Here is a 24,500-nt window from a genome sequence, read left to right as displayed (position 1 = left end):
ATGAGTTAAGTATAATTAAATTTAAACATTATAATGCAAACGCTTATAAGTTGTATTTTTAATTTTTTGTATTAAAATAATAAATAACTTCTTTACAAAAATAAATGTTGTAGAAACTAACAGCATTACTTTAACTCCAAGTTATTATTTTTTTATTAAAAACTTCCGTCTTAAACCAATGTAAGGTATCTAATTAAATAATAAAACAAATATGTTTGATTTATCTACGAATCCTTTAGTATCAGCATTTCTTTTATTCATGCATTTACTTTTTTTATGTTTGTAATTTGTATAATTTTCGAAAATCTAAATAAATTAAACGATAACAAATTGTTCTATATGTTTTTTATTTAACGAAAAGAAAAACGTAAAAATCAATTAGTGCTAAAACGTGGTGTACGAAAGAACTATTAAGTAATAAAGTTGTACAATACTTTAATTCTATTTATTCAGATAAAGTATGAAATATAAAGGTCCCAACACAAAATGTCTAAAACATTAAATATTTTTAATTTATTGGTTTTTACAAAATTATGTGCCTATTCCAAACCAAAAAAGTTTATAAATCGTTTTTTGTATGAAATTTTTTTTTTGTAGTAAAATATCTAAGATTGAGTATTCACGTTCAAAAAAAAGTAGTTGTAGTAGAGAATAAATTGTTACATCTCTTAATAAAACCATTAAATGTAGTGCACCTTAAAATTAAAATAACCTATTCAAAAAAAAAAAAATTTCGTATAAATAGTTATTTGAACGAGATGTGTTCGAATTTTTTTTATAATTTAATTTAATTAATAAGCTATATAACAATTGCAATAGCTTTCGAAACAAACTAAGCTAGAAGGCTAAAATATTTTACAAAATATTTATGTTTAATCTGTAAATTTTTCAAAATTCTTTATTTGTTTTGAGCATGTTTTTTTAAATTCTACTCAGTTTCTATAATACGAAAAAAAAATTGTAAAAAACAATTGATGACAAAATTGTTATTTATAAATAATTCATTAATAATTAAATATATTTTTTTATGTTACAGGTTGAAAAAAAACACTATTTAAGTTTAATTTTGAAATTAGTTCTAGTGGTATAAAAGTCAATATACACCATAACATAAATTTTATTATTAATTATAAAATGCTAATAAGAAATTAACTTATTGTTAGACTTAAATACAAAATAAAATGATTTTATTACCTTATTTATAAGAAATGCTTATCTACGCAAGAAATTATAATGTTGAATAAAAATCATTAAAAAAAATCAAAAGCTTATTTAAAAAAGTTATATCGTTTAACTTAGTATTAAAAATGTAAAAATAAATATTATGAAAATTTACTTTAGTCGAAATTGCTAATAGTTTTTTTATACTGTAAACAAAATTAGTGTTATAAAATCTTGTTCAATTTGTAAAAATTTAAAACCTCTAAAATAATCTAGTTACATACTTAATACTTTTAACTATTAGAAAATATAAATATAAAACTAACATTACAAAAACAAAGCTAGTATGTTCACAATGACTATTTATAGCAGTTGTTTCTTTTTAAAAGAATAAATTTGAATACTTCAAACTTTAAGTTTAAATATTGTCAATTTGTTTACAAAAGTATGAAGAAAAGCATTTCTTAAAAAAAGCTTTAAGAAATACTAAAAAAACTACTTTTAAATGCTTTTCAAAACTTATTAACTACAATTAATTTATAATCCATTTTTGAACCTGATTAAAATAATTAGTTACCAAGAAAATATATCTCTAAATCATTTTTTTTTTATAAGCTATAGATTTTCATTTATTTCATAAATTTTAACTTAAACAATAACATGTGTAGCAAAATATTTTAAGTTCTTGCTTTTTACAGTCACAACCGTTTTTTAAGTAATGCATTCAGTTCTTATATGAGTTTTAATAAAGTTTTTGAAGAAACAAGTTTAAGGAATAAGTTTTTTATGTAAATAGTTTCCAACTTAGTCACAATCATATGTACTAAACTATAACCTTTTTGGATTTAAGTTGAAAGAATAATCTATAGGTAGTTTAAAATGTATCGTAAACTAAATTAAAAAAAAAAAACAATTATTTTTGCACTGAAAATTTTAACAGCATTTAGATGCAAATTTATCATTTTAAAAGCTCCTTAAGTGTTGAGGATATTAACGAGATATACCTAAAATTTTTTAAGTTTTTACTTAAAAAAATGAAAATTTAGAGAGAACTTAAAGTATTTAAAGGTGTCTTGTAGTATTTAAATTTTTTTTGCTATGTTTTTAGTTTCGTTTATTTGTTTAGAGACAATTATAATTAATTACCAACTTAAATCCAAAAATACACCGTTTTATTTCGAACCGTATCAATAATATCTAACTAGTTAACTCGAACTATTAGAAAAATAAATTGATAAAAATTCTTTTAAAAAATATCTTAAAAAGAAAAGAAAAACTGTTATTTATAAAAAATATTATAGAAAAAAAATTTTTTAAACAATTATTATAAATTTGCTAGTTTTGTTAATTCTGATTAACTATTTGCTACTAATAATATAAAGTTATAATGACGAGAAAAATAGTTAACTTCATTTACTTTTAATTTTAACTAACAACTACAACAGAAAATAAATACAAATTTTAAAGTACTTTTATTAGTTATTTTTATAGTTAAACTTATTTGATAGAATTACTGTAGTGAAAAATGTTTAATTTTTCGAAGAGTATGCAGATATTACAATAATTTTTAAAAACTTTAACTTTACCTAAAAGTTTAACTAAAACAAAATTAAGATTATGAGAGATTGTTTATTGTTTATAGTAGGAGTTAAGTAGTTCAGTATATGACGTCACATTGAGTTCTACTTGTGTAGCGTAATTAAAGTTTTATCAAAAAAACAGACTATCTTAACAATTTATAGTTTTTCTTGATTTTCTCAACGCAGTTAGTTATTAACATTGAAAATTATTTTTTAGTTATTCGAGAAAAACAAAACAAATTTCTCAACTTATCATACAAAATTATAAGCAATATTTAAACAGAGTGTATCTATTTGTGCAACTTTATAGTTGCTAAAAACTGAGTGCTTTGGACAGGCGCATCTAATTCAGCATCTGATTTAAAAGCATGAAATAATAAAAATTGTATTAATAAAAAATATAACTGGCATAGTTATTGTGGAGTATAATAATAATATATTTTAATATATTGATATTTTGCGCTGTGATGTTATGTATCTATGTATCTATAATGTGACTTTGTATTTTAACACTTCTAATTTATATATTGAAATTATTTAGTTTACACATTATAAAATAAATTAATTTAATTTAAAAAGCAAAAATATAGAAAAAATATTCAGTAAAGATTAAATTGGCATTACAAAATGAATAAACTTCTTTACTAATATCACCAACCTATACAATTACGAGCATTTCGCTAATGAGTTTTTAGTTTTTTCATCATAATTTTAACGATTTTCTTCCATGAAAATAAAAAAACAAAAGTTGCTTATAAATACGTTTATGTTTATTAGATAAGTTGATATTAACTAAGCTTACTTCTTTACATAGAAATCTGTAGACACTTACAGCATTACTCTAATGATGAATTAATCATGCTTCTACATTTGAAACAATTTCGTTTTATACGAATGTATAGTATCATATAAATACACAAACTAATACATTTTTTTACTAAACGAATTTTCATATTAAAATTGTTAATGTCCACCATTGAGCCTTTGATGTCAACATTTATCAATTTGTATGCTTTTACTGATCTTAATTCAGTACCTTTTTTTTAAACTAAGCAAATAAGACGATAAAAACTGAGTATATAAATTGTTTATTGAAGAAAAAAAAACGCTTAAAACAAACGGTGCTAGAAAATGGTTTACGAAAGAACCTCTAAGTAATTAAGTCGTGATACACTTGGATATAGTTTATTCAGATAATGCATGACATAAAAAAATCCTCAACACATTAAATAGAAAAGCATTTATTAAAACTAATTTTTATCGTGTTTTTCAAATTTTTTTCTAGTGTAACTAATAAAAACCAATAAAGTTTATAAATCGTTGACTGTAGAAAATTTAGTTGGTCTAATAAATCTAAGACAAATTAATTATCCACGTTTGTAAAAGTATTTGAAGTAGAGAATAAATTGTTAATTTTTTATAAAGAATCGTTTCATATAGTGCACCTTAAAATTAATTAAATTATTTAAATAAGAAAATGTTTTATAATCAAATATTTAAGGAAGTTTTGTTTACAAATACTAAACATTTAGCATAAGCTCCCGAAAAAAAAACTTACCTGAAAGGCTATAATGTTTTCTATAAGTTATTTAAGTTTAAACCTTGAAAGATTTTAAAATAACTTTATTAGTTTCTTTTTTTAATTACCCAGTATCTACAGTACGATTAAACAGTAGATATCAACAAAATTGAATCAATGATTGAAAAAACTGTACTCTTGTTTTATTTTTACTGAGTTTTATTAAAAAGTTCTCTTTAAGGTTTCAGAAATATTTCACCAAAGAAAAAAATTCTATATTGTTTGGTGATTCAAATGATTTTTCTGACCATTCATTGTTAATAATATCGTAGGTTTTGACATCACTGTTAATCTGAAAAACAAAAATCTTACTGCCAATTGTAATCACTCCAGAAGGGTCATATAAGTAAAACCCAGAATCTAATGTAGGCTGTTTTAACAGAGTAAACTTATTAATATTTGAATCAAAAACTTCACAATTGTTTGTAAAAGATCCGCCAATTACAAAAAGTTTGTTTTTCACTGCAACTGATTTGTGACAATCTCTTACATTAATCATATTTGGCATTTTTTTCCAAGTATCTCCAGCAGGGTCATAAGCTTCAACAGTGTTTAAACTATCATCACTATAAATTCCACCAGATACAACTATTCTTTCTTCAAATAACGAGCAAGCTGAAAGAATTCTTGCGTTGTTCATTCTTAATACGTCTTTCCATTTCAGACTCGTTACATTAAACTCAAAACAAGTTGCTGTTTCGTGGATTCCTAGAGCACTATTTATACGGCCGCCAAGGACATAAATATTATCCATAAAAGAACAAGCAGAAAACAAGATGCGATCATCTACCATGTTAATTATTTTTTCCCAAGTATTGGTAACAGTTGAGTATTTTTCAATTGACATTTTTGGTTTTAAGGAAGAATCAATGCCACCAAACACATAAATTTCACTTTTTATACAAACTGCTCCAAAATAAAATCTAGCTTCTTTCATGTGTGGCAAATTATTGACCTCCCTAAAGTTGTTTGCATTAAATAACTTAACATCATTGGTAACTTTATTTAGTTTAACATTTTTACCTCCACATAGTAATATATTAAAATTAGTTTGGTTGAAGTACCTGCTTGTGATATTACATATGTTTGAGTTTAACAGCTTTTTTCTGTTTAGTACAGCTTCGATTAAGTTACTACATTCATAATAATCTGATGATACTCTGTCTAAAACTTGTTTTAATGCAGGAATAGACAGAAGCGGAAGTCGAACCTTAGATAAAAGTTGTTTCGCATACTTCCTACGTTCAGTTATGTCATGACATATCCAGCTATGAAGTGCATTAAATACTTGCAGTTCCGAATCAATGTTTAAAGCACTGCGTGAAAGTATAATTGTAATAGAGATAAAATCTAACTCCAAAAAATTGTCTGAATCACCAATCATTGAAAAACAGCGTTCTATAAGGCTCATGGAAACTTTAGATGAATTTAACAGCTTGAAAATAGTAGAAGAGGAATATGCTACTAAACAATTTTTCACATCGGTTTTGGACATCATAGTTTTGTTTATTTTATTATCTTCAATTTCGTTAAGTAAAATCTTGTTCAGTTTCATTGACATCACAAGTTCGTTCTCGTCCATATTGAAGTTTTCTGTAAAATTATAATGTAAACATTTCAAAATACAGTATTATGTTATCTAAACATACAAACTTATAAAAATCTCTCTAGTTTTATCAGGCAACGACCCTTTTGCGTCAGTTTTTGTTATCAGAATAACTGTCTAGCAAAGATGAAGTTTGAATAGGTAGTTTTTATTTAATATGGCTATATCTGATAACGGAGCGATTGTTTTTAGACTTTTGCCTAGCGGCAGATGACTAAAATATGTTTAATAAAGCTTTCAAATAAACATATTTTATAGTGCAATGAACACCTTGGTTATTTAGCAAAATTCTTAATAAAAAAACTGTCTCTTGGTTCGGAAAAATTACAGCTATGAATGTGAAATTAGTAAAAATAAGCAATTTTTGGAAAACATCGCTCAATTAAATTCACAGAAACTTTAGTTAAATATTATAGCTTGAACATTTTCAACGAATGATATATTGCTAAATTGATTTTGATATCAATGATTACATTATAATTTTGTATATTTAAATCCTTAACACTATTTAGAAAATCGCGTAAAAATTTAAATTTGGCCAAAGTATGTCGTTGTCTATGGTAGCACTTTCTGTAGATTTAAATGTTAAAGAGAAAACAAAGTTTAGTTAAATAAGACAATAAAGTTTATATATGAAAATGTTTGTTGAGCTCGCTAGCTTTTACAAAGTTTCCTAAAACAGATTTTATAAACCTCTTGGTTTATTTTAATCATCAGGCAACACTAAATGGTGATTGGATGAATATTAAAAAAGTAAGTAACTAGTAAAAGACTTAACATTTTTAAACTTGTTGCCGAGGGGGAGTTTATGAAAATGAGTTTGTAAACCAAGTATTATTCTTATATTTTTTACTGACGCATTAAACGTTATTGAAGTAGTTTTTAATTGAAAAAATCTAATTAACAAAAGAATTTTGCATTTTGAAAAAATTAAAACTTTGAACTGTTATATTTAATAAACCAAAATAGATTTATATACAATTAAAAACAAAAAGTATTAATTTATTTAATAATAAAAAAAAAATACTATATGAATAACAGAAATTTAGATAAAAGCATTTTAGCAAAAAAAAAAAAGGAAAACCTTGCTTTCCGAAGTCTTTAAATTTTTCAAACAAATTTCCGTTCAGTTTTTCAAAAGCAGCTTTTTTGTTCAAGGTAACAAATTCAGTGCAGTTTAGGTTGACAGGATTTGTTAGCGAATTGAATATGTTTTGTCTGGCATTTTCAATTTTATTTTTCTTTCTACCTAGCTCTTCCAAGCAGCTTTTTGCTTCTTTGGATTTGTTTTGCGTATTTCTTATCATGGTTTTTAAAATTTTTACAGTTTATAAAAATTATGAAATCTAAAAGTTGAAAAACCACAAATAAGTACATTTTAAATGAAATATATTAACTGTACAAAAATTTAAGGACAAAAATATACAAGTATATAACAGGGATTATTAAATTTTGGGGTCATTACAGAAATTTAGAAGGCCGTGAATAGTAAACGAGACATAGGAGACCATGGAGGCATAAACTTTTAAAATCTAAAGTTTTAAAAAGGTATTCTAAAGTTGTCGTCGAAGAGAAAAAAAATTATTTAAAGTTTTATCTAGATCATATCAGAATTTTGAGAAGTTTTAAGAGCTACAAGCTGTTAAAGAGAGCCTAAATTTAAAATTTACACTTATTGTTCTGAAGTTTACGTTGAAGACCAAAAAAGTCTTCAGAAAGTTTAAGGATGGTTTTTACATTTTTTTAAGTACTGTAATAAGTTTTCAGAATTTTTGGGGGCTATAATTTGTAAAAGGTTAACCATATTATGCCCTAACTTTAAACTTACACAAGAAATTCTGGATTTGATAATGACAAATAAAAAAAAACGTTCAGGAGTTTTACGATTATTTATTTTTGAGCAAACTTGAAATAAAAATTCATAGGTTTTCTAATTATTTTAAAGTTTTTATTTTAGGTGTTTTTGTAACGTTAAATAACATGTTTCAAAATTAAGGCTTAAAAATTGCAGGTTTTCAAAATTTCTTTTGGTTATTTAACAGTATACATTTTTTAGTTTTATACTTTAAAGTAAGTTTTTGGGAAGAAACTACTTTAAACACTATAGAAATATACAAAAGAGTAGCTTTTTACGTAAAGCTGTTTTAAATTTTTTTTTAACATAAAAAAAATTTATTGATGATAAAAACTTTTTATCAAAATGATAATTTTTTTTAAATTAAATCAAAAAACTTGTATTTATTATTTCGAAACTGTTAAAAATTACTAGTTTTTTCAGTAGTTTTGTTTAAATTCAAGTTTTTTACAAGGTTTTTTCAAAAACTTATTAAATTCCAGGTTCTTAGCCAAAAATATCTAAATTCAGGATTTTCCAAATATTCAAATTTTTTAGTTATAATAAATTTTAATTAACTATAAAAATATATCAATAAAAATATTTAATTATAACTTAAGTTAAAAAAATAGTACTATGTACTACATTACTATTGTATTACAGCAAAAAAAAGTCAGTTGATACATAGTAATTCTGATAATGACATTTGTTGTGTATCATACAACTATATGATAACTTGAGCTTGTCTCACGGAACATGTTGATCTATTCTAGAAATAGTCTCTAAAAAAAATTGGTGATGTTTTATTTAAGTTTACTACAAAAGAATTAGCAGATAAAAATATGTGAAGTTAGTTTAAAAGCACATTAAAAACTTTTTTTAATTAAACAAGTAATATGCTATCAAATATTTAGATATCTTCATATCTTAAACCTTAAAATGTAAATAAATTAAACTGAGTATTATAAATCATTGAAAATTTATTTAAAAGATAATGTAAAGCTACTTTAACTGTATTATTTGAGAAAAATAAATGTTTATTACAAAAATTTATATTAAAGGTTACATTTTTTGTGTCATATCGAAATTTTATTACTTAAAATAAAAAAAGTTGTTAAAAAAGCTAAGTTTTTCTAGTTTTATTTTTAATTTCTCAAGTTTTTTAGCCTTTATTGTTAAAATTCTGGTTTTTTCATGAGTCCAGGATATTTGGAAAAACTGTTTTAAAGTTTAAAAAAATATTTTGAAGCAACTTTAAGTAAAATATGATCAAAAACTTATCATAGCCAAGACATTGATTAATAAGTACTGTGAGATATGCTCAAATTAACATAAAGATGTATGATCAATAAAAAATTGTTGAAAAACTAGGCAATCCCTGAAAAATATAATACTTACAGGGTGGTCAATAAACTTGGAAGCTTTGAAAATTTTGGCTAAAAAACATGAAATTGCGAGTAAAAAAAAGCAATTTGCACATAAACTACTAAAAAATTCGAATTTTAAACAATTTTAACATGTTAAACAGTAAAAATTTAACTAGACACAAAAGTTATATTATATACATATAGATTATTTTGTCATCCTAAAAAAGTTTTCAATGAAAAACACATTCATAGTAGCTTTTTACAATGTTGTTTTACTACTTTACACAGTTTTCAACCGTAAACTTAACTTTGAAATAAAAATAGTCCAAAAACGTGTACTGTCCATGTTTTAAAAAAATTCTCGAGAACTTGTGGCCACTTTTTACTTACTAGCAGACATGCTATTTTAATTTGAATCTTGTTTAAAAACTAGAGAACTGAAAATACTATTAATAAATAATAAGTTATAGTAGTAACATAAATACACTAGACATACTTATAATATGACAACTTTAATTTTGGTTAAATTTCGAGAAAAAGTAAAATGTTTTAAGTAAATTTAAGTTAACAAGAAAATTTTTTTAAATTTTAACTTTACTTGGTTTTTATTGATACATTTTTACATTCAAAATAGTTATGACAAGTGTGAAACATGCTCTTAAACTTTCTAATTAAAACTATTAAAATTTTATTGTTTGTTTATATAAACTTTAAATATGTTAAAATTTTTATATACATATAGAAAAGATTACAGTTTTATTCAAGGCAAAAACTATATTACATATAGAAAATAAAACATTAATAAAATTTAACTTTGGAAATATTAAAATTGTACAAATATCAATATAGACCAGGACTTCCTAGTGTTTGCGAAATCATCCCTTGAGGACCATGAGCAGCAAAGAGGCCAAAGTGGGGTGGGCATGAGTCGAAAAGGAGCCACAGCAGGGCAATGAGGTCATAATTTGAAATTTATACTAAGTTTTATGGTGCTGCAAATAAAAAACAAAATAAATAAGGTCTAAGGTGTTTTAAATGGTAAAGACCAAAGCATAGGTTTTAATTTTTATTTTAATTGCTAAAGAAAAATCAACTAAATAATAAATTTAAATGTATTTTATACCTTTTTAGTATACTATTAATTTTTTTTTAGCACAACATTTTAATATTTAAACAATATTATAATATATCAAAAACTTTTATTAATAAGAAAATAACCTATTACATAAATTATAAAGGATAACAATTAAAGCTTAAGTTAAACTGACTAAGTCTGTTTTATTTACTGTTATCAAAAGTTATTGTATGAAACCTTGAATCTTTTTCTAAAAATTAACTATGACTTAAAAACTTTTATTATATACCCCTATAAATTGTCAAACTCCCTGTTTTTTAGCTTTCTAGGTTTTTTGTCAACCATATATAATAAATTTTACTTGAAAATATATCAATCAAAACAATTTAATACATTAAAAGAAAAAATTACCAGAATACTACAATACTTTGTAGTAAAAATGAGTAATTAGCAGTTAAATAGTGTTTATAATAATAATATTCGTTGTTTACCAAGCTTTCACTCGAGCTTTTCTCACAGCACATGTTGATCTTTTAAAGAATTTGAATGTAAAAAAAATTGGTGATGGTTTACTTAAGTTAACTCATAAAGTGTTAGCAAAGAAAAAATTATTTAAGTTATTTCTTGTATTTATTTCTTGAAACCTCAAAATTTAACTGTTATAACTTGAAATGCCATGCTCAGGTTATTGTAAAGCAATTTTTTTAATATTTAGCTTTACTTTAAATTTAAAGTATTTCCAGCTTACTTAGTAAAATTAAAAACTTATGAAAATTATTTGTTTATAAAAAAATTGTTTTAAAATTTCCCATTAATTATTAAGTATATTTTTTCAGATACTTATACAAAATAAAATAAAGACAAAAATCAACTTTGAATTTATAATAAATGGAACAAAAGTCAATATAGACCTGGCATCCCAAAATTAACCAAGGGGCCGAATGGGAGGAGGGAATAAGCAGTAAATTGCTACAGGGAGATATGAGGTCTTATTTTAAAATTGTATTATATATTCTGGGGTTGAAATTGGAAAAAAAAAGTTCTTGGTGTTTATAATTGATAGTTTTTGGAATAGTGTTGGTTGAGGTGTCATAGTTTTTTTTATTTTCTTTAAAAAGGGCCTTTTGAAAAGACTTTAGGAAACCCTGATATAGACCATAGCATAGGTTTTATTTTTGTTAAATAGAAAATAAATAAATAAAACATTTATATGTTTTTTTTACTGTTTTATTATATACTTTAAAATTATTACTTACTTGCTGCACCAAATATAGTGTTTAGATAAAATCATTTAAAGCCTATAATTTATATGAACAAAATAATAACATATAAATTATTACTAAAATATATATAATTAATAAAGCTTCAGTTAAAAATGTTTAGTTTTGTTTTTTACACTGTAAACAAAAGTTATCTTATAAATTTACTTTTGCAAAAATTAAGTTGGACTATTTTTAAAGTTTATGTCTAAAACCACTTTTTGTTAATTTCAAAACTTCAGACAAAAAAAATTTAATATAAGATTGCTGCGTTATAAAAATCTTTACAAAAAATTATTAAATCTTCCATTAAGATGGATAGCCAAATGGTTTTGGCAAACTTTTTTCTAGGCTTTTAAAAGTACAATTTTTTGGGTCTATTAAGTTTAAAATAAGAAACTAAGTTGAATAAATTAAAACCATTGAGAAGGTACTGTTAAGCTAGTTTAATTTTATTTTAATGAAGAAAATTGTTGATGGCGACAAAAATATATCAATTTATAGATTAGATGTTTTGTGTCAACCAAAACTTTACTACTGAACATGTTTAAGTTGTTAAAAACTCGTTTTTTTTTCCAAAATTTCTCAAATTCCAGGTTTTTCAAGGTTTCCAGAATTTTTGACAACCCTGTTAACTTTACATAAGTTTACAATCAAAATAATAATTTAAACTAATCATTGACAATGAGTGGTACGTTTTACAACTAAGGCTAACAACAACCAACTAAAATTATATATGTAATCTGACAAAGATCAGATTGAAAGTTATAGACTTTTTTAAATAAACCTTTAGTAGGTTAAAACTACTACTGCTCAAAATGTCTTTCTTTAATTAAAAATATATTACGAAAACAAAAGTTTTAAAATAATTTATTTTTTGAAATTTCTTTTTTATACATTTTTTTACTAAAAACATCAAAGCTAAAATTAACAAATTAAGCTTATAAACTAATAACAATAGTTTTTATCAACTCTATTTTGTTATAAAATTGTAACTATCAGTAAGCACAACAATATTATTATGTACAAATAAGAAGATTAATTTAATGTTAGCTAAAAAAACCCTGCGGTCAGGTATTTATAACATAACTTACTTTGAAATATTTATTTTACCACTATTACATGTAAATGAAATAGCTCAATTGCTGTTTATTTTAATAAAAATTTCTCAAAATATAAATACAAGCATACTTACTCTAAAAAAGTAAGTTATTTAAAACTTTCTTACACATTTTGCTTTGGATTCAGTACCCAAACAAATTAATAATGACCTCAAATTCCAAGTTCTTCCACACCCATATCAAGTTCTGCTTCGTTGCACTTACAAGACCTTCAAACTCCACATGTTAGCATTACTAGCTTTGAACTTCTTCTTAAAGGTTCTCCAACATAGTTAGAATCAAATAATAAATAAATTTTACAACATTTAACACGCCATTTAACACATGTTAACTATTAGGGATAATTAAATTTTTATTAATATTCTTGCCAAACTACAAAACCGAGATTTATAAATAAATTTTCCTGTCAATCAGAAGCACTTTGTTCAAGTTGCTTGCTCACTTGATTTCAAGTAGCACTCTGCCAAAAACTGGTAAATTGTTGCACCCAAGTTTGCAAGAATGTACAGGTTTAACTGTTAAGCTATATATATTACTGTGTTAGCACACAATCTAGATGCAAATAGTTTCCATATTAAATAACTAAAAATTAAAAAAAAATCTGTTAACATTTTTAAGGATTAAGATATCTAAAGACAGCTTTTGAAAAACAAATAATTTTGACACTTGTTGCTAAAAGCATGGTGTAGTTTTTTAACTTTAGAGAGAAAATCTCCAAGCAATTACTTAAACATGATATTTTTTCTAAAAAAGAATTAAATTAAGAATACAAAAAACTAAGAGTTTTGAAGCCTTAATTTAAAACATTCATTTTAAATTAAAATACCCTTTTCATGTCATTTAAAATTTAGTTTACATTGTATAGTTCTTTGCTCTTTTGCTTACTATGTAAATTTAAAAAGTTGTGAAGAAATTGATTTACTTTAAATATGTAAGGTTTTATTTTTTAATGAATAATTAATTAAATACTTTTTATACTAAACATAGAAAAATTTATTATCAAAAGTTAAACTTAATAATTTAATCTAAGGGTAAGTGTTAAATAAAGATTTAATCTTAGGTTTTGTTTTATATTATAAAGTATTAATAAGAAAAAAAAACTAATGTTAGGTTATAATGATGCTGGAAACAATGACACAAAACTTTAATGTCATAATTAAATCACTTACTAGGCAAAAAACTGACTTAAAAAATTGAAATTGATACTTTAAGTTCTTCAGTAGAACGTTAAAAAATTAGTCAAAGTTTGCTAAGGCTCTTTTTTATACGTAAAAGTGTAAAGAAATGTTTTTCTATAATTTTTTCTAATATTTAACATAGAACAAGATAAATTTAAATCTGTATTATAAGGTAAAAAGTTTTATACCTTTTAAATACTACCATAAATTATAATAAAGCTAACATAAAAATCACAAAATTTGTCTAAGTTTATTAGTAACTACTCAAAAAACATTTTTTTTCTTAAGGAAATAATTTTCACAATGATTAAGTAGAAGCTTAAGTTATATTTAATATTTATTTACACTTATAAAAAATCAAGTTAAGAAAAAAAAACTACTTTAAATAATTTTGGACTTTTATACTAACTTTTATAAAAAATTATACAACTTTTAATAATACTTAAACAAGTTGAGATAAAGTAAAAAAAAATCTAAAAACTATTAAAGATGTCTTTTGAAAGATATGTGTATTACATTAAAACAAAAACTAAGTACACTTTTTGATTAAAGTTTATGATAACTTACAAAGATCAACTTGTGAGTTACATAAATTCTCAAACGAGCTTCAGACATTTAAAAAAAAACTTTCAATAGTATTAAACTACTATTATGTCGTGTGTTATAATTTTAAATAAACTTTTAAATTGCACGAAATGTAATAGATTTAAACTCAGAAAGATATTACGTGTATCTTAGTTGTCTAATCACGTCTACCAACACTATTCTAAATATTCTTAGTAACATTTAATTTCCCTCTACTACATAAAAGAGTGGTTATATAAACACTGAATCGTGGTAGATGACTTATTAGATATTTGTTCTCTTGTTTTTCTAAGTAAAAGTTACTTAAAGACCAGTATAAGTTTAAGCTTCCGAATATCTAACGTTTGTTCATTCTTTTAAATACTAGGCTTTGATATCTAAGTGTATCTTTGAAAATTAAGCTTTCTACATCAATGTCTTTTTTTTTAACACTTAAGTTCGGTACTTGATACTTTATATTGTCGGATGTTAGGCTTCCTAAACAATATAAGGTAATCAAAAATATTGATCAGTATTAAAAAGTATAAAAGAGTTGAGAAAAGAAATTGTGGAACTTTCGAATAAGATCTTTAAAATTGAAAAACGATTTTCTAAGAAAAAAGTGGAAAACTCTTAATAAAAAAAAAACGGAAAATGTACAGGATGAATTAAAAGCTAAAAATCAAAGAGTGATTGGTCTTCTAAAAACCGTATGTGAACTGGAACAGGCATAAGAAGATCATGAAAAAACCACAATTGGATTAAAATTTTAGATAAAAGACTTTACATTAAAATGTAAAGAATACAGAAAAGCAGCAAAACCAAACATGAATTGTTTCATCGTTCAAGACGGACTCAAACTGAAAATAAATTCGGGACACCCTACTACAGAACATAATAGAATAAGAATAGTGAAAGCCATTATGCAGCTTTTGTTCTCTCTTGAATGTGGAGACATTGATGTTCAGGTTGAAAAGAGAAATTGTTCTTAGGATAAACCGGAGCTGAATTTAAAATCGAACAATGAGGTAAATAAAAATAAATTGGATTAATCCAAAAAACGAATGAAAAGTAAAAGTCACTTAGGGCAAAATAAAATGAGAAACTAGCGGATAGTGTATGGAGCCTGCTATTAAATCAAGATTTTCCTCAGACTAAATATTTTAAAATGGATTCGACGAATGGAGTTGTAAGGGAAGAACCGACTAAGAATATTTTTTAATTGCAGGGAATCTCGTACTGCCTTCAATTAGAAATGGAGGTATTGGTGCCTATTTCAATATAAGATAGAACACCTCAAGTAAAGGAGAGACCAGTTAAAAATAAAGATTAGTTGTCTACTTGGCTCCCTTGTGTGAATGAGCGAAACTAGCAACCTAAAATATAAATATAAGATTTGACAACAGAAAATAGACAAAAGATCTTTTGCAATCTTTTTACGTTCAGTTATGTCATGACACAACCAGTTGTCTACTTAATTAAATATTCGCAGTTCTGAATCACTGCTTGAAAGTATCTTTCTAACATAGATAAAGTCTGACTGTAAAAAATTGTCAACATCAGCAAACATTGGAAAAAAGTGCTCTATAAGACTCATGGAAACTTCAATTAATTTTGAAAGTTTAAAAACATTCGATAAGCAATATATTACTAAACTATTTTCTATATGAGTCTAATTTCAGTTTATTGAAGTATTCAAGGTTTTGTGGCAACCTTGCCACAAATAAAAGAAAAGAAACATTTACTGAATTTAGTTGAAAGTGTGTTTCTACTTAATTTTCATACATTTATATTATTAAAACAATAAATCTGAAAAAGAAAAAAAAGCTTACAACTAAATGACAAAGAGTCTCATTAAATACTTTTAGTTGTTATTTTGTTTGTTTGTTAGAAATGTAAATATATAAAAATAGTAAAATACTATTCGATTAAGTTTTAAATTTCATTAAACAAGTTTGACTCACTAGGTCAGTCTAAAAAAGCTGAGGGTTATTAAAAGCATAAGCTTAATAATTATTTAATGACACATTAGTTTGTATTTTGTAGTATCATGTTTTAAACAGTAGTTTAATATACTTATCTGTTGTATCCATAAAATGTTTTATTTAACCAAATATATAATTAAAGAAAAAAAATTACGACCTACATTAACAACTTAATTAAAATATAGTTTAAACACCATAGAAATTAAATTACTATTTACAATCAATATCTAGTGTATTATCGTTTTATAATACTATTATATTATTATTCTCTAGTTGAGTTTATTTTACAGTATAAATAATGCCTTCGATAGTTTGGCAACATTTTAATATAAGGTAAGAAGATAACTCCATTCAGTATGCAATATCTGTGGAGCTATGATAAAAAGAGGAAGTAGCAAGTCTAAGTCCTATACTACCTCTTTCATACACAAGCATTTAATACCTAAACAATGCAAAAGTTACAAAAAGTCTTAAAATGAATCTTTTGAAAAAAGATAGAAGTTATATTATTGAAATATACTACTTAACCCATGACTGAACATAATACTACAGGGAGGCCACTAAACTTTGAATCCTGGAACTTGTGAATTTAGGCAAAAATCCTTGAACTTGAGAATTTTGAACAAAATACATATTAATTACTAAAACTAAACTTTACAAAAAAAACCTATCAAATTTTTTGTCATCATTAAACTTTTTATATTAAAAACACATTTAAAAAATCTCTTTTTAACGTTGTTTTACTACTTAACACAGTTTTAAAGCTTTAACTTAACTTTGAATTGGAAATGGACCAAAAAATGTAAATGTGTATTTTCAAACTTTAAAAAATTCTTAAAATTTTGTTGCTAGCCTGTTCTTACAAGCAGCCCTGCTATTTTAATTTGCATCTTGTTTTAAGAACTAGAGATGTAATTAATATTAATTATATAAAAAGTATTAATAGTAACATAACTACACTAGTCTTATCATAATAATAACTTTATTCATGTTTAGTGTAAGAAATATGTAAAATATTTTAAGTTAGGTTTTAACTTAACTAAATACAATACTTTTTTTTCTATCTATATTTATTTTTGGATAAGATTTTTCCACATTTAAAATAAATCTGACAAATCTGACAAATGCTATAAAAATTTTTGATGATAACTAATTAAAAAAAAATTGTTTAGATTAACTTTTAACTTAAATTTTTTCTGCTTTTTAAAATTTAAAACTTATGAAAAATAATTGTCTATAAAATTTTAATCTATAAATCAAACTAATAATAAATATTTTTTTATGTTATAAGTAGAATATTAAAAAATAAACAAATATACTTTTTTAATTAGAACATATGGTTCTAAAGTCACTACAGTGCAGGGTTTTTTAAAGTTAGCCGAGTGGCCCCTTCGGGCTATTAGCAGCATAGGGGTGTATGAGCAGTAAAGGAAACACAAGGGCCAATAAGGTCATATTTTAAAACTTACATTAGATGTTATAAGTTGCAAATGAAGATCTTAAAAAGAAAATTTTTTGTGATTGTAATTGAAGGTTTTTGAAGAATACTGTTAAAGAGGCAATAGCTTTTTTTAATTTTTCACAGGGGCATTTCGAAAAAAGGCTTGAAAAACCCTGGTTTAGACCATAGCACTTGTTTTGTTTTTTATTTCGACTGTAAAAAAAACTAAATATAAGATTTAAATATAGTTTTTTACTGTTTTATTATATTACTGAAAGTTAAATTTTATTTTTAGCTCAAATTATAATGTTTATATAAAATTATTTAAAAATACTAAACAAAAAATAAATATATTTACAAATTGATAATTACTAAAAATATTTAAATTAATAATGAAAGCTTAAGTCAAAGTTGCTAAGGTTGTTTCTCACTATTATCAAAAGTTATATTATAAAGTATTTTTTTTTCTAGAAACTAAGTTTGACTGTATGAAGCTTAAATTTTAAACCCAATTTAATTTATTTTAAACTTGAGGCAAAATTAAACTACTTTTATATATTAACTTTCACAAAAACATAAATAACTTTTATACAAAGATAATTTTTACATAAATATTTAACATCTAAAACATCTAATTGAAAATAATCTTTAAGAGTGATATGTTCTACATCTAAAGCTAACTAAACATGCTAAATTATTTTATTACAATTTTTAGAAACCATAAATAAGTCAGTTTCTAAATACGAGACATTTTAAAAGAAACTTTACTAGGTTTAAACAACTAATACTCTGAATGTGTTTTAAATTAAAAATTATTTATGAAAAGAAAACATTTCTAATAACTGATCTTTTGTGTTAAATTTTTTTTTACTTTATATGTAAATAGTTGTTCAAAAAACTAGGCTTATCTAGGTTTTCATTTTTAATATTCTCACAATTCAAGTTCTTATAGGTTATTTGAACAATTTTTAGAAATCAAAGTTTTTTAATGATTACAGGTTTTGTCATAACACTGTTAGTAATAAACAGAAGTTCTTGCTAAATTAAAAAAAAATGTCAAATTAATTGGTAGCATAACTAAATAAGTTTTAATAATTTACTGGTTTAAAAATAAAACCTGCAGTTTAATTCAAAATTGTTTAATGACATTTACCTAATTTCAAATACACTTAGTTACTTAAAAAAAATAAACTCAAGGGTTCTTACAGATCAAACTGAGAAAAATTTTCTGACTTATCCTGACTTTTTCCTGATTTTTAACTAAAACATTTCTAACTCTTAATTTAAACCTATTTTTGAATACATAATCAAACACTTCAAACTATCTAAAGCTTTTAATCTTATTTTATACAGGTTATAGCAACAGTTTTTGTTTGCTAAACTCAATAATCTAACTTTCATAACATCACTTGAACCATCTGTGTATGATTAATGTATGTTTAATAAACAGCTTTATGTGCAAAATATAGTCAGACTTATCATTAAAGTTGTAAAATAACCTAGAAGTCAGTATATATGCATATCTTATAATAAAAATTAATTATCTAAAAGATGTAATACTTAAAAATAATAATCACTTATTTTTAGATACTACCTTAATTATTTCATATGATATCCTTAAATTTAAAATCAATTAAACACAAATATACTTTACTAAGTGTGAAAAAAAAGAGTAAACTATATATCTGTTTTATAAAATATTTTCTCTTATCATTTATTAAACAGTTTGTAACAAATAAATTTAATCTTATTTATTTTAAAAACTTATGTTATTCTATGAAAATTACAAATATCTTATAATGGAATATAGTTCTCTTATAATTTATTATTTAAGTTTAAACAAATTAAAAAACATAAAGAGGTATAGTATTATATACACATAAACTTGTTACATAAAGTACTAAACTTAGTACTTAATTATAAAGAAATTAATTGTTTATTTAAACAAAAAACACTTTGATTCTAAACTTCTGCAAGACAAACTTTTGTGAATAAATCACAGTTTAACTGTAGAAGTGTCCTTGCCACAAATCATTAATACTTAAAAGCATACAAAAACTTCTATTCTAGTAGGGTAGTTTTTCAATACATAAATTAATACATTTTGCATTTTTATGAAGGACAAGGTTGTCACTCGGTTTTTTCAAAATTTTCTACAGGTTTTAAAAATTTTCTCCAGGATTTTAAAAGTACACGTTTCTGTGTCAAGTAGAATAAAATTGTTAAAAACATACTGTAAAGGTACTTTAAATGTGGTTTTTTGATAAAATAAAATATAAGGATGACAAAGTTTTTTATCCATATTATGATTTTTTTTTTGTCAAATCAAAATTTTATTACTGAACAAGTTGCAATTGTTTAAAACTTTAAGTTTTTCCAGGTTTCTCTTAAAGTTCTCAAACTCCTTCTTTTTTTTGCTTAAATTGTCAAATTTCAAGTTTTTCCAGGTTTTCCAAGGTTTCCTGGTAAAGTGACAACCCTGAAAAAACTTTTCATTAATTTATACCTGATGAAGGCATTACAAATTAAGTAATTTTGTATAGTTAAAGAAAAGTTTTGCAATTTCGGTCTGACAAAAGTATTTTTAATTGATATTTACCATTTGAAAGCTTACGAAAATAAGGAGTTTTGTAAATATAAACTGACATTATCTAACATTACTTTTTAAATTTGTCAAATTTAATGTTTTTTTTTTAATAATCCTTACTTTTTCCTGATTTTTTCAGACTTTTGTCATTTATTTTAGTTTTTACTAAATTTTCCTTATTTTCTGTTTTTTCCTGACTTTGTGGCAGCCCTGAATATCTCACAAAAAAGCTTTTATTTTTTTAATAAGTATAAATAACTTGAGTTTTGGATTATCGTCATCTATTTAACATTTAAATTTAAATAAACTTTTAAAATTATTTAAACTACAATCAAGAGTTTTTAAATTTATTGTCATACAGTTATTTTACTATAAACAATAAAGCTAAGACCAACAAATTTAGCATATAAACTAATAACAACAGTTTTCATTAACTGCTCATTGTTATAAAATTGTAGAAAACACTAAGCACAACAATACAAGATATTAATTCAATTTAAACATAAAAACAAGCAGTCAGGTATTCAAGTATAAACCTATTTTTTAATTATCTTTTATATGGGTTATACATCTAAATAAAATAGTCCAATAACTACTTAATTTTTATTAAAACTTATACAATATAGAGTTACAAAATTCTCTAAAAAATGTACGCCATTCAAAACTTTTTTTTTACAAATTAAGCTTTGTATTAAGTAACCAAACAAAATATTAATGACCTACAATGCTAAGTTTTTCTAAACCCATTATAAGTTCCGCTTGATTGCACTTATAAGACATTCAAGTTTTTAAATGTCAGCAACACTAATTTTGATTTTAAAATTGCTGCAACCTGGTCTAAAACAGATAATACATAACTTATACATTTATTCTTTTACATAAATTTTTCATGTTTCATGTAAACTATTTTGGATTATTGCATTTTAATTAGCATTGTTGACAAACTGGAAACAAGTGAACATTTCTCCATGAATCTCACCTGTCTATCAGCAGCACTTGATTTCTAATTTATACCTTACCAAATTCCGGTCAATGGTTGCAACAAAGTTTGCTTAAATTTTACAGGTTGACTGTTGAGCTACATATCTTACTATGTTACCATACAATCAGGATGCTTATGGTCATTCATTACCTCAATATAACTCAGAATTTTTGAAATTTTTGAAAATTTAATTTCCTAAAACTTTTAAATATTTTAAGGATTTTAAAAACTTTAGGAAGACTAAGGACAGCTTCTAAGACATATCAATTTTGACACTAGTTGCCAAAAGTGCTGTTTAAATTTAATAGAAGGAGGCGCATTTGCTACATTTCTATGACAAAATCACAAAAATTCACTTAAGTATGATATTCATACTAAATATCGATAATTTTTAAGAAAAATAAATTTTGAGATATCTTAATACTGAATAAACATTTATTTAAAATTTGAATAATTTTAAAAAACATACTTTAAATTGTAATTCGTTACTACACTACTATGTAAATAAAAACATTTATGATTCACTTAACTATTGTAAAACTTTTGCTTAAAAATTGTTCAACTTAAGTATATACTTTATACTATAGATATAAAAATGGATTATTATAATTAAACAAAAATCTATACAAATCACAGTTTAGGTTTTATTTCGTTTTAAAATGCTAATAAAAAAAAAGTTTTGCTAAAATGTAGTAAGTAACTTTTATTATATTTTAAAAAATGTGTAATACTAAACTTAATTGTTAAAACGAAATCATTTAAAGAACAAAAACTTGTCTTAAAGTAAAAAAAAAGATACCTTAGTATTAAAAATATTTAAATGATATGTTGAAAATGTGGGCCTAAGTTGGTAGTGTTTTTTATATGAAAATCTGTAAACAAAAGTTATTTATTAAATCTTAATTGATATTTAAATAAAACATCATTAAAATAATTAATTTATTAATAGTCTCAGAATTAGTTTTATATTTTTTAAGACTTACAAAACATCACAAGATAAAAAGAAAATATAGTCTATACTGGTTAGTAACTACTAGAAAACATTTGTTTTCTTTTCCTTTAGAAAAAAAAATTTCTATACTTAAAACTCCAAGTTTAAATTATGTTCAAGGTAAAATATACTTTATATAGTAAAAAGTTTTAAAATTAAAAACAATTTAATAACTATTTTGCATTTTTATACAAACATTAACGAAAATTTATACAATTTTTTAAATAACTTAAAGTTTAATAAAATCAAGAGTTTCCAAAATTGTAATCAAATATATCTTTTTTAGTTTTACACCAAAGCAAAAACTTAATAAACTTTCTATAATTGTTATTGAAAACTTATAAAGATCAAATTGTTAGTTACGAACATTTTCAAATGAACTTCATAAATTTTCACAAGTACTTTAAATAGTTTTCCAAAAATCTCTTTTTCTAAAATTTTAATCGTAAAATTTAGTTAAAATAAAAACTTTTATTTGCATTGTTCAAGTTAGATTTCATTTCCATTGCCAAATTGCTTCCAGTGGAATAAGAAATTTTAAATTGTGTGACTTACTTTATGCTTTGTAAAGGTAAAATATGAATTTTAACAAAAATAATTTCTAATAAATCAGAAAAAAATTCTTTTAAAATATTTAAATGTTGAAATTTTAAATAGTTTTGTATATATAAAATCAAATAAGTTTTATAGAAGTTTATGTATAAATAACAAAAGCTTTACTTTATAATTTTACTTATACAGTTTTCAAAAATAATTTGAATAATTATAAAATAAAAAGAAAAACTGATTTTTATACGTAAACTAAAAGATTTTCTATCTATAATATATGTAACTAAATTAAAATTGTTAAGAAAAAAAATTTATCTACACACTGTTTTGAAACCAGTGAACTAAAACTAAATTTACATATACAACAATCAATAAAAGTAATACAACTACATATGTATCAAAAACTTTCTGTGTTTTTTTTTAACAAATGGGTAATTATTGATGACAAAAAAAAATTTAAATAGTATTTAGTAACATCACAAACACTAATGTGTCCAATTATTTATAAGTTAGTAGTTTTATAAAATATGATATAACTATGTTGTTTTTTGTTTATAGCGCTGTATAAATGATTAATAATTCTAGTGAAAATAAAGACAGTATACAGAATTACTATTCATAAGTTTTGTAAAGTAGTTTACAAAACTCTCCAGATATTTTTAATAAAAGTTTTTAATTTTATTTTACTTGTTTTGAACATAATGGCATCTTGTAACATGTTAAATATAGCAGTTTTATTTAGATGTTTAATTTGTTTTTAAATCTATAGTTTTTTATTTTTAATGTCTCAAAAAAATACAAAAAGTATTACAAATTATTTACATGCTTTAATTTATATTGTTTAACTTGCCGGCTCGTTATTTCAAAGAAAATTTTATAAGTTTTTAGTACTTTCTATAGGAATTTCAATTAGTAAGCTACAACTAAACACTTTTGTCAACAATTTTAAAGTAGGTAATTCAAACTTGTACTTTTTAAATTAATTTTTGAAAATTAGTGTTCATTACCTAAAATTAAAAGACAAAACAGATTTTTTATAATATTGAATAAATTTAAATGTAAGATTTGCTTTTTTTTAATTTATATAGCTTTATACAAAAATAATTAAAGTATTTCTAAATTCTAGCCAAAATCTTATATAATTTTTTTATATATAACTTTGTTTCAATACTTTTTTATTGGAGTTTTTTAATTATTTGTTTTGAATAGAATAAAATAAACTGTTTAAAAAAATAGTATAAAAACCTTAAAAAAATGTTTTTTATTCTAATTAATTTTTTAACAATTATTAAGTAGCTGGAATTCGGCATCGATTTTATTTGTCAGTGCTATTAAGTGCTTAATAAAAGAATGTCTGTAAAATTGCTTAAAAGGGGCGAAATTGTGCCTCTTGGGAAATCCAGCTTTGTATTAACTTTTAATAACTATATCTTTTACATACTAAGTGATGTTATCGAAAAACAAATTCTAGTTCAAACGAATGATTGTTTAAGAATAGTTAGTTGGCGAATCATTCTTGATTTTCAGTACTTATATAGGCTCTCAAAAAAAATCCGTAAACTTTCAGTTCTAAACATCAGTTTTGCCTTTATTTTTTATGATAGTAAACAAAAAAACAATTTAAAAGGCAAAATAATTATT

This window comes from Thalia democratica, chromosome 7, assembly GCF_965202585.1.
Source record: "Thalia democratica chromosome 7, ktThaDemo2.hap1.1, whole genome shotgun sequence".
NCBI lineage: Eukaryota > Metazoa > Chordata > Thaliacea > Salpida > Salpidae > Thalia > Thalia democratica.
This window is presented reverse-complemented; position numbering follows the sequence as displayed.